The sequence below is a fragment of the Anabrus simplex genome, chromosome 5 (genome assembly GCF_040414725.1).
Source record: "Anabrus simplex isolate iqAnaSimp1 chromosome 5, ASM4041472v1, whole genome shotgun sequence".
Taxonomy (NCBI): Eukaryota; Metazoa; Arthropoda; class Insecta; order Orthoptera; family Tettigoniidae; genus Anabrus; species Anabrus simplex.
In genome coordinates this window covers 12,106,946-12,119,304 of record NC_090269.1, presented here as the reverse complement: position 1 = coordinate 12,119,304, position 12,359 = coordinate 12,106,946, and positions in this window count along the sequence as shown.

The window sequence follows — 12,359 nt, the reverse complement described above, 5'->3', positions numbered from 1 at the left end:
AGCCCTTGTAAGGCAGACCCCCCGATGAGGGTTGGCGACATCTGCCATGTGTACGTAACTGCGTGTTATTGTGGTGGAGGATAGTGTTATGTGTGGTGTGTGAGTTGCAGGGATGTTGGGGACAGCACATATACCCAGTCCCCGAGCCATTGGAATTAACCAATGAAGGTTAAAATCCCCGACCCGGCCGGGAATCGAACCCGGGACCCTCGGAACCGAAGGCCAGTACGCTGACCATTCAGTCAACGAATCGGACATAAACGGGGTTAAAAGCCAGGTTGTGAGTTCCATAATTAGGAAAAGTCCTCTCAGTTTTAATTACGGCGTTGATGGGGTAAAAGTTTCCTTTGGGGATCATTGCAAGTACTTAGGTCTTAATATAAGGAAAGATCTTCATTGGTGTAATCATATAAATATTGTAAATAAAAGGCACAGACCTCTGCACATGGTTATAAAGGTATTTAGGGGCTTTAGTAAGGATGTCAAGGAGAGGGAATATAAGTCCCTGGTAACACTCCAACTAGAGTATGGTTCCAGTGTACGGGACCCTCACCAGGATTACTTTATTCAAGAAATAGAAAAAAATTCAATGAAAAGCAGCTCGATTTGTTCTGGGTGATTTCCGACAAAAGAGTAGCGTTACAAAAATGTTGCAAGGTTTGAGATGGGAAGACTTGGGAGAAAGGAGACGAGCTGCTCGACTAACTGGTATATTCCGAGCTGTCAGTGGAGAGATAGCGTGGAGTGACATTAGTAGACGAATAAGTTTGAGTGGTGTCTTTAAAAGTAGAAAAGATCACAATATGAAGATAAAGTTGGAATTCAGGAGGAAAAATTGGGGTAAATATTCGTTTATAAGAAGGGGAGTTAGGGAGTGGAATTACTTACCAAGACAGATGTTAAATAAATTTCCATTTTCTTTACAATCATTTAAGAAAAGCCTAGGAAAACAACAGAGGAGGTATCTGCCACCTGGGCGACTGCCCTAAATGCAGATCAGTAGTGATTGATTGATTGATTGATTGATTGATTGATTGTTTAGCATTTGAACTATTTTCCTCTTGCGTCGGCCGATCGCGTTCAAGTAAACCCTACCGGTTGTTAATCTTGTTTTCATTTAAATAATTCTTATTATTTATAACTGTTCAGTTCAGCTTAAGCCACGAAGGAGAGCGGACGCATGAGTAGAGAGCTCGGGAGTGGGAGTAAGGAGTGAGTACTGAGTGCAGGAAGCTTGTGAGGAGTTTGACAACAATGATTGGAGTAGATCAATACAGGGCGGCTATTGGAGGATGGCAGAGGAGAATCAAGAAAGAAGAAGTAAAATCAGGTGGGTGTAAAGTGGATTTGGTAATCAAAGGAGAAGTAGTGTTAACAGCGGCGGTGGTTATAATGTTGCTACTGATTGGAGGTGTAGAGCAGAACCCAGGCCCGACATCTAGTGGAAATGAGGGATGGGAAGACATAGAAGAATTCAAAAAATGGGTAAAAGAGACGGTGGTAGAAGTGTGCCCCTTTGAGCAAATTAAGAATATGATCCAAGAACAAACCAGGGAGTTTGGAAAAATGAAGTTATGGCTGCGAGAAATGACGGACGATATAACATCACAAGTGAGAAAGAACGACGAGGAAGTGGCAATATTAAGAGAAAGAATAGGACGACTGGAAGAGGAGACGTTGAAATTGAAAGCGGAAGTGAATGCCAATACATTGAATCGCAGGAAGAAGTGCTTATTTATTTATGGGGTGCCTGAGGAGGTGAGAGAAGACAAAGTACGTATAATTTACAAAGTAGTCGACTTAATACAGGGGAAATTGAAACTTAACTTTAGCGAAGTGGACATAGATGACGTGCAGAGAGTGGGAAGAACTAGGGGCAACAGGCCTATCAAAGTAGAACTGTTTTCTACGTTGATGGCTGATGCTGTGATAGGCAATGCGAGTAACATGCAGAGAGAAAAATATGGATCAGGAGAGACGTGGGATGGGAGGCTATTAGGAATGAGAAAATACTCAGAAAACACAAGATAAGTGCGATAAATCAAGGACTGAGAGCTATTATTAAAGGACAAGAGCTAGTGGTATCAGGCAGAAATTGGAAGAGGAACTGGTCTGTGGATAGACTGCTGGACTTAGAAATGAAGATTAAAAAAGACGAAGAAAAAATGAGCAGTGCAACGAGAGGTGGGGAAGTGAGGAGAGATAACAGTAACAGTGTAATGTGTGAAGAGGGTCAGAGAGAGGCGCCAAGTGAAAATGTAACCATTAACAGTGAAGAAGTTCAGGAAGAGGCGACATGTGAAAGGGTGACCATAAGCAGTGAAGAAGAAAGGCAGGGGAGTGAAAGCAGTGAAGTAAGGGAAGTGACGGGTAAAATGGTGACGTCAGAGGCAACCGGAGGATGTCTCAATAGCAGTTGGGAAAGAGGCAAGGGCAGAAGATTAACGGAGATGATGGGAGCTGAAGGTGGAGGCAAAAGAACACAACAGAGTGAAGATGGTGATGAAGTGGTGGCCAAAAGAGGTGGCAGAGAAACAGGAAGGTATAGAAAACTGACAGACATGTGGGATTCAGGGAGAAATGAGAAGGGTGTAGTCACTAGAAGTAAAAAGAACAATAGTATAGGGAGTAGTGAAAATAAAGATTGTTAGGTGTAAGAATGTAGTGTTGAGGAATGAGTGTTTGGTATTTGTAGGTGAAGATGAAGTGATATTTTGAAGGTTGTGATAGTGTATGAGTGTGTGGTATTTGTAGATGGAGATTTATTTGATGGTAGACGAGTGTGTGCTAGGGCTGAAATGTGGTGTTGGAAGTAGAGGTGGTATATGTTGAAATGTGGTGTTGGAAAGGTATGGAGAAGTGGTGGTGCACTCATGAGTAAGTTGTATTTAATGTGATGGTATATGAGTGGGTGGTATTTGTAGATGTTGAAATGTGGTGTTGGAAAAGTATGAAGATGTAGTAATGTAATTTGGCTATTTATAAATTTTGGTTTGGTGCAAGATGGAGTTTTCGGTAGGTAATTAAGTGTGTTTATGGTTTGTTATGATGGGTAATAGGATGAGTATGAGTGTATGGTAAATTGAGTATGGTAGATGAGTGTGTGCTAGAGATGAAAGGTGGTGTTGGAAATAGAGGTGGTATATGTTGAAATGTGGTGTTGGAAAGGTATGAGAAGTAATGGTGGACTCATTAGTAAGTTGTAAATGAAGGTGGTTTGGTATTCAATGTGATATGAAATTTGGAGATGGAGAAGTGGTGGTACTTTTCAATGGCAGATTTTAAGTGTTGAGAGGGACGAGAACTGAGAAGTGGTGTTTGTTTAAGTGTTGAGAGGGATGTGAATAGAGAATTGGTGTTTGTTTGTAAACTTTGGTTTGGTGGACTTGATGACAAATGGATGGTGGACGTTTAATTATTGCTATATTATGTGAGTGTTAAGTGATGATGTATTGGTATTAAATTGCAGTAGAGACGGTAATTTATTGCTGAAATGTGGAGATGGAGAAAGGGTGGTATATGTAATGGCAGAATTTAAGTGTTAAGAGGGATGAGAATTGAGAATTGGTGTTTGTTTGTAAACTTTGGTTTGGTGGACGTGATGACAAATTCAGGTGGAGTATGGCTTGGTATTTAAATTGATTAAGCATGGCTGACAAGGATAAACTTGCAACGTGAGCATACGTGAGCATGAATACGCAATGGCAGAATGTAACGTAAGTCTGGACTCAGCAACCTAGTGTGGGTCAAGTAAAATAAGGTAGGAGGAATGGAATGTGCAAGAGTTTGCGTGTCTAGTTAAGAGAGGCATGAAGGTCTTTGACATTCTTAATACTGCTGATTTTATTTCAACTTTATTATGTCCTTTAATTATGTTTATTTAAACTTCACATTCTGGGAAGACAACAGGAATATTCAGCAAAGACGTTGGACGTGGCATGAAAGGGCCGAGGATGACTACCGTGGTGACCCTCACTTTGGGGGTTACGTTTCCGGAGTATCTGAGGAATTTCATGGCATGTCCATGGAGTACGTTTGATTTTTTCTTTCTTATTAACATTGTTTTGTTTGCTCATTTTTGTTCTCTGCGTGTTTTATTTTCTTTTCTTTTTTCTGTACAGTATGTAGAGTTTGAAAGAGTGAATTTTGGCATGAGCTGAACATGTTATTTTTCTCATTTAAAGGATCAAATGGGTATTATTACTGCAGATCTAGAGAAAAATAATAAAGTATCTATCTATCTATCTATCTATCTATCTATCTATCTATCTATAACTGTTCAAATTTTTGACTGAAGATGGCCTTCAAGATGGCTTTCTGTTAATTTAATTTTAAACCTTAATTTTGCTCTCTGTTAATTTGATTTTAAAGCTTAATTTTTCATAAAGTAAATTTCTTTTTGACTTAAACATGTGATTTTCTTTTAATTTATATTAGTGTTCATACCGTAGAGGGAGGTTTCCTGGTCCACTCCTTCCAAATCTCACCTCTGGGTTTTAAGGCATGTTTTGTCCCCTGTCTTCTTTTGGGCCTTGTGTTTTAATTCTTTTATTGTAACCACAATATGTTATTACTTGTGTCTGCTCATTTTGGTACCATGGCAGCGCACTACTTACCGGAAAGCAATGTTTTATCACAAAGTAATGTTCAGAAATGATCTCTGTGTGAAGTTCTTTGAAACACTTGTACTTAAATTCATCACAAATAATAATTAAAAAAGTGTGTTCCATCGGAAACTCATTAAATCTACTTGAGGTTCATATACTGGTTCGCCAAAAATTCTCTAGGTTGTCTAACTCCCAAAACTGCAAAAATCGTACTGAATCTTGGTGATGGTATGCCGAGCGTTATAAAGATGGAATCGTCTTGAGCCTACAGCATAAGTGTATTAGCTGCTAAGGACACTCTCTCACATTTAGTTGTTGTAAAGATTAAATTTTAGGTAGATTCTTTATGTTTTCTTCCTTCTAAGGACACTGGAGTTGCTAATTTTCTTAATAACTTTTTGCCTTGTATTTTCATATATCTGGCATTTTGGCCTTGTATGCGTTGTTAAATCAGTCTCGAGACCGTTATATTGTCTTATCTTGATCTTATCTATTATATTTCGTCGCAGCATCAATTCTTGACGTGGACTTGTTTTTGTTATGCGTTAATTTCTGTTCTTTAGTGTTCATGCCGTATTTTACACTTTCTTAATTTTTTTAGGGTTACCTCTATCCTTCAAGGTATTAATTATGTTTGAAACGGTGCACCGAGGTAAATTAAAATGTTCATGTTATGAAAAGTAAATATGGTGATTTGAAAACCCTATTATAAAAATGGTAAAATTTAATGTATTATTTTTTCTGAAAGGTGTATGACTCTACTAGTGTTCATGATTTCCTCTTCTTCTAGATGATTTTATTAATCTGAATTTGAGTTCATTAATTTTAAATATTTTAGTTTTTAATATTTTAAAAACTTTACTCAATTATTTTCTACTTTAAAGCTTCTTTCTATTATCTTGGTCTGTTTAAAACTATTTATGGTGTTTATGTTATTTCAGGTAATTGTTCTATCCCTTGTTTGCCGACGATCCACCCTCTGTTGAGGTCCTTTTGACCTTGGTTTGCCCAGAGCTTCCAAGTCCTGTGACTTGTGTTTGGTCGAGGCCTATCCTAAGTATTTGGCGTGATTTCGCGCTGGGATGGTCTCCAATCTCTCTTGTGGCAAGGCTGGAAATCGAAACTGTGTATATGTGGTGTTGTGCCGTAATTTGTTTTCGTCGTCGTTTTGTTCGATTGTCGGTACCTCGCAATCTGATAACTAAATACTCCTTTGACTACTACTTATAGTCCTGAAAATACATTAAGCCAACATAAAAACTTGTTTTGAACAAATCATAAACATTGGTGTTAAGAACAGAAATAAATAAGCTACATGAATAAATATCATTTACCATAAATAAAACATTGGCCTCTGAGTTTTTTTTTGTCACCTCCGTACAGGCCATGAAGGCCGTTGGAGGAGTGGAAGGTAAAGGCTTCCACCATTGTTAACCGCGGCACGTGATGGGGAAGAGTGGTTAGCTTTACGCCCGGCCGCCTTTGCCCCCAGGAATTAACCTGGTACTCATTTTTGGTGTAGGCTGAGTGAACCTCAGGGCCATATGCACCTCCGGACCTCTGTGTTCTTACATATCTGAAATTTTATTCTGCAGATGATGAGGAGGAGTTATATTTGGTGCGATAGATCTTGCACTTGCAATTTGATGAACGGAAGTAAGATGTGCGTGAGTTAGAGTGGGTCTTCGTGTGGATTTATTTATCTTCATTAGAGAGAAGCGTTTCTCACAGAGATATGTTGAGCCAAACATTGCTAGAGGTTTGGCATCCATTTTGTGGATATTTAGGAAATATGTTTGCGAAAAATGTTCATAAATGTTGATACGCATTTTCGTGATTCATATTTAGCCTTCAGTTCACTGTCGCATCGAACTGTGAGCAACTCATACTGTAGATCAGGCGGAACGTCATCAATTACTATAGCAGTTGAAAACGGCGCAGCAAACACTTTCAAGTCAATTGATAAGTCGTCGAGATATCTAAATCGGATGGAAAATTCTTTCACAAGACTCGCAAGATTACCTGAAAATGTCTGCAGTTGATCTTGAATTAAACTAGATTTCCGCATTGACAATTTGAGAAGATGGGCTACCTCACTTTTCAACATCTGACGATGCCAAACCTCCAACATTTGGTTGACAGCAGTGATAGTGTGTACAAAATGAGTAATAAGAAGTTTAACTACACAACACACTATACCATACTATGCCATTTTATTGCGTAGATATAATATACTCAGCCCGGGACCATGCTGTAGCTATGCTTGAGCCTGGACTCCGCATGTTACCATCTAGTCTTTACAGCACAAAATATTAGAAGTCAGCTGCTCTGGGCTCTCTTATTGCCGACCTGTGCTGTAGATACACAATATGGTGCTAAATACATTTTAACGATAAGATTACTGTACTTTGGATGCATTACACTGGTAGATTACACAGGCCTCAAAGCGTCGGTTAGCTGCTTAATCACTCGATCACGACCGGTAAAATTTTAACCGCGGTAAAACGTCAAAATTTTTAAAACCGGGCTTGATGCAACAGAAATTCAACTTGACCGTGGTAAGCTATCCATTTTACCATGGTTAAGTTGTAACCGAGGTTGACGCACCCGGTTATATGTACGGCGCTTTGACAGCATAATAATATATTTTGCAGTTTATTCTTTCGTTGTTAGTCAGCACGGCATTTTAATAATTTCCTATATTTTATAAGTATATTCTTATCGATGTGACGGAGGCATGCCTTGTTGCTTTGAAACGGATTGTACGTTGAGTTACAAAGGCAATTTCTTTATAGTAACGAAAAAATTCGACTATTTCTGAAGTGGACAAATGCTATTCCCCTGGAGGATAGGAATCTCACTGCAAAGTTCTATGTGTAACGTTCAGTTTCATGCCAAGCAGATGGCTAAAGTTCATACATTTGTGGTTAAAAGCGAAGACAAAAATTGTCATTATCAGAAAAGAGGTAAAGGATTCCTAGAGAAGACTTAGCAAATCCCACAAGAGCAAAACATCCCACAGGGGGAAAATTGACCAGAGCTACAGGGGATTAAACCCATACTACTCTGCGGCAGGGGTGGAATGAGAAGACCAAAATCAGTTAAGAATAAAGGAAGAAAGTAAGCATTTTGAACACAGAGTCATAGAGAAACAACAAGAAGAGGATTTCGAGAGAAATACATCAGCTTGATTTTGGATGATAGTGTGTTCCACCCCCCACTGTCGACAGCACTGAAGATGACCTTCCGTGGTTTCCCATTTTCACACCGGAAAAATGCTGGGGCTTTTAATTAAGGTAATGGTCGCTTCGTTCCCACTCCTATCCCATCTCCACCATCTCCACGTCGGTGCGACGTAAATCAAATTCTAAACAACAACAAAAAAAAATAGAAACTAAAAACAAATAAACAACATGTCCTACTATAACAGTTCCATTTCACGAATCAAATGCTCATTTAAACTTTCCATGTAAATAAATGCTAGGGCACAAGAACTGCAGCAGATGGTCAGGTACACACTGAACAGCTGATTGTGAGTCATTCTCTCCTGTCTACGTCAATGTGTGATGCGGCAACTGCTCTATCGCTGCTGTAGAGCGAGTTGTAGCCTCCTCAGGATGAATATTCCTGGTCAGGTAAAGAAGAAAATGAAAGGTTAAAGGAAAAACAGGAATCAATAAACCAAATCATCCTAAAAGCACATACAAACGTTTAAGTTAAATATATATATATATCCCTCACCGGGAGGGATAAGTCTAGAGAGCCTAATATAAGTGTTCATGCTGTTCCATCTTTCTTTGCTTTGCCCGGCAGCGCTACACATCAGACAACCTTCTCTTTCGGTCACTCCAAGTCAAGTCACACAGTTTCCCCTCTTGGCTAGCTGATAGCTGGTATATCAGCCGTCACTACCCAGACATTTTCTCTGTTCCTAACTTAGAACACATAATTTATATTTATTTCAGATGGCAGGGTAGTCGGAAAAATACTTTTTTGCCTATTTGAAAGGGGGAATGGTACCATGCATAATAATATTTGAGTAACAATATATTTAGTGGGGATGTAAGACGGTTCACATTACTTTTAATTCATAAATCCATACAGCAGGGATATTCATCCTGGGGAGACCACAATCCGCCCAACAGCAGCGATAGAGCAGTTGCCGCATCACTCATTCACGTACGCAGGGAAGAATGACTCACAATCAGCTGTTCAGTATGTACCTGACCGTCGGTGACCTCACTAGCATCTGCTGCAGTTCTTGTGCCCTAGAATAGATTTTTTAAATTAGATTTTCTGACATCTTAAGGTCGGTTACAATCGCAAGGGCAAAAATGCTTCACAAACTCGGAAGGAGAAGTTTTGTGTTTTTTACGACGAAGATGCAGTAACCGATAGAACATGTCAAGAATGATTTTCTAGGTTTCGATCAGGAATTGCTTCCTTAAAGGATAAGCCTCGTACCGCAAGACATATTGTTACAGAAGAAATAAGACTCAAAGAGTTGCTTGAAAGTAAGCCAAAGGCGACAGCAGGATAAGTACAGGGACCTTTTTTATCTATTCAGGAGATTGCCGCTCGTCAGGTCGTTTGCGCTGTGAGCCTGTCTCTCGTCAAGCACTTGGTCATAATGCAGCCAGCACTCGCTCGACACTGAGTCAACGAATGCTTTCGCACAAGATTTCTTGTACTTCATGAAGGTATTATGTATATGCACACGGTAACGTAATGAAAATGGCATTGGAACAACACGCTAAGCACTATACACGTGAAGACTGGACTAAACTGAACCTTACGCTGATAAAGCTGTCAGCAGGCTGCAAAGGGGAATTTGTGGTGCCAAGAAGCGCATTACGGCAAGTGCACGGCGGGAGACAAGCTCGCAGCGCGGGCGACCGGGCGAGCGACAATCCCCTGATTAGATAAAAAAAATGTCCCTGTAGCTCAAGTGTTGAATATATTATCGTCCCGTAATGTGATGAAACACATGGAGATGCTTGGTTGCATACTTCGTTACGATGTCTGGGTGCCACATGAACTCAATGAACGGAATTTAGGGCAGCGAGTCTATTTGTTTCTCCTTACTACGACGCAATAAACGTGATCCATTTCTGAAACGTCTGATGACGGGTGATGATAAAGTGGCTCATATAGGACAACATTGTAGGGAAAAAGTCATGCCAAGGTGAGTGGCTCAGACGGTTGAGGCGCTAGCCTTCTGACCCCAACTTGGCAGGTTGAATCCTGGCTCAGTCCGGTGGTGTTCGAAGGTGCTTGTGTACGTCAGCCCCTTGTAGGTAGATTTACTGGCACGTACAGAACCCCTGCGGGACACAATTCCGGCACCTCGGAGTCTCCGAAAACCATCAGAAGTCGTTAGTGGGATGTAAAACAATACCATTATTATTAGTAAAAATCATAGTGAAGAAAAGGTGAACATCCACTGACAGTTGCTGAACCAAATATTCATTCCATAAAGGTATTGCTTAGCATTTGGTGGCACTAGAAAGACATTCTCTATTACGAATTGCTTCATAATGGACTGACCATCAATTCAGTGAGATATTGTTCTCACCTGGACCATCTGAAAGAAGCCACTGAAAAGAAACGGTCAGAATAAACAGACAGTGAAGTGGTACCCCCATCATGACAACGTGAGGCTACACGTGTTTATCGCGACTCGTCAGAAGTTGCGGTCTTTTGCTTGGGAAGTGTTACCTCACCCGCCCTACTGCCCTGACATCGTTCCATCAGACCATTATCTATTTCTATCTGAGCACAATTTTCTGAATGGTAAACGCCTTGCTTCGTTGGAGGACTGCAGATGGGGCATCGAACAGTTCATCCAACAAAACCCCGCAACCTTTTTGGGAAATTGGTATTTTTAAGATACATGGGAAATGGCAAAAAATTCATAATAATGGAGATTACTGCACAAAATAAAACTTGTGCGATGAAATAATGTCGATGTCAATAAATGCATTTATGTTTCCTTTCACCTGCTTTTCTGACAGTTGATTGACACAAAGTTTAGTTTGGCAGATTATGAGTGTTTCCCATTGCACCAATGGTGGTGCTCTACTAATATACTTCCACCTGTACTATTAATATAGATAAAATGTAAACATAAAAACAGCTACAGTTGCACTGGAATGGCTAGGAGTTATGTCAGGAACTTATCCACCCACGCCGTTAAGCGGGCATACATAATTTCCTGCCCCAAATATTATGAATCGTTTAGTCCTTTTCTATGTTCAATATGACAATTTTCTGAGTTAATTTCATCCAGCATTTGAGCATTGGAGCTATCAGAATATAGGTCAGATTTATGCAGGAAAGGTTCGATTGATATTGTTACGGAGTTATCCGTGGAAGGCAGAGGTGAAAGAATGTGCGGGCTGGAATGGATCTAACTTCAAGGCCGAAAGATTAATTAAAATTTAAATAAAGGTTATATTTTCAATAGACAACAAAATTTAACAAATTTTCACTAGGTGAAATAACAATGAAAAATCAGGTACAATTATAACTTTACAAACGAAAGCACAAGTTAAGTGGTCTTTACAAATTCTGGGCTTCGAGCTCCAAGTTTATAATTCCTGAGCCCTCAGCTCACAACCACAAATTACCAAAGGGCAGAAAACACCTCATTACATGGAGCACTTGCTCCCACCTAGTAATGTCAAGCCTCCTAGAGGCACCTTTCCAAAACACCATAAAGAGCTGACCCGCTCTCAATCTTTCAAGCCTATTAAAGGCAATACAATGCTTTACAATCACTTGCCATAGAGGCGCAACTTACAAAAATTAAACAGGGGTATCTCGAACCCAGCCTACAGGGCCTTAAAAGAAAATTAATAGGTTAATTAAATGGCCCAAAAATACCAAGATGAATGGAGGCGTTGCTTGCACTCCTACATGAAACCTTATAAAACCTAAGGGGCACTAGGCCGATGACACAGGGGCTATTCCCAAACTAGAGAGGTGACTCGTATGAGAAAACTTTAATACATTAAGAGTAGAAAATCGGTTATGAAAACGTAGTCACCTCAACTCAAAATGAAGGGGAGCTCGAGAGGGTAAGGCACTCTCTCCCCGATTTACAGTTGAAGTGATAAGAAACGTTTACATAAGCCGGCACTAAGTTACATTTTTCGAAAGGTAGGTTACATTGAAAAAGTTTCGGACCTTCCCCGAGGGCTAAGCTGCTGAGCTAGCAAGAAATAAAGATGTTAAAAGGCCATTACCTTGTAGAAGAGCTGCTGGCGGATGAAAGAGGCGCTTCCCGCCTCCTGCTATACTTCCATACACTAAGCTAGATGTTGTACGAGTGGCGGAGAGCCAGGAAAATCAGCAGTTTTTATACTCTCAGAGAAGATTCGAGACCTTTCATGAATGATTAAGACACACCCACAGTCGTTTATTGGGTAGCTTACAGTTACACATCAACATTGGGGAAGAAAGACGCCATTGGCTGAAAATTAATGACAGAAATTTACGATTGGCTAATTTCAAAACTGGCGGAAAGGAAGATTAATGAAAGAAGAACATTTAGTAAAGAACAAACTTATGAATACAAAATAAAGTTCCTTCACTTCGCACCAGGGTGCATGATCATAGTTTTTGGTAGAGACATCTGTGAGAGAATGTCCACACTTCTTGATAATTAGTAAACAAAAACAATTCGAAATTAATACAGTGACATCTTCTGATAAACGGTTGAATTAATTTTGTTTTAAAGTTCAGAGTTTC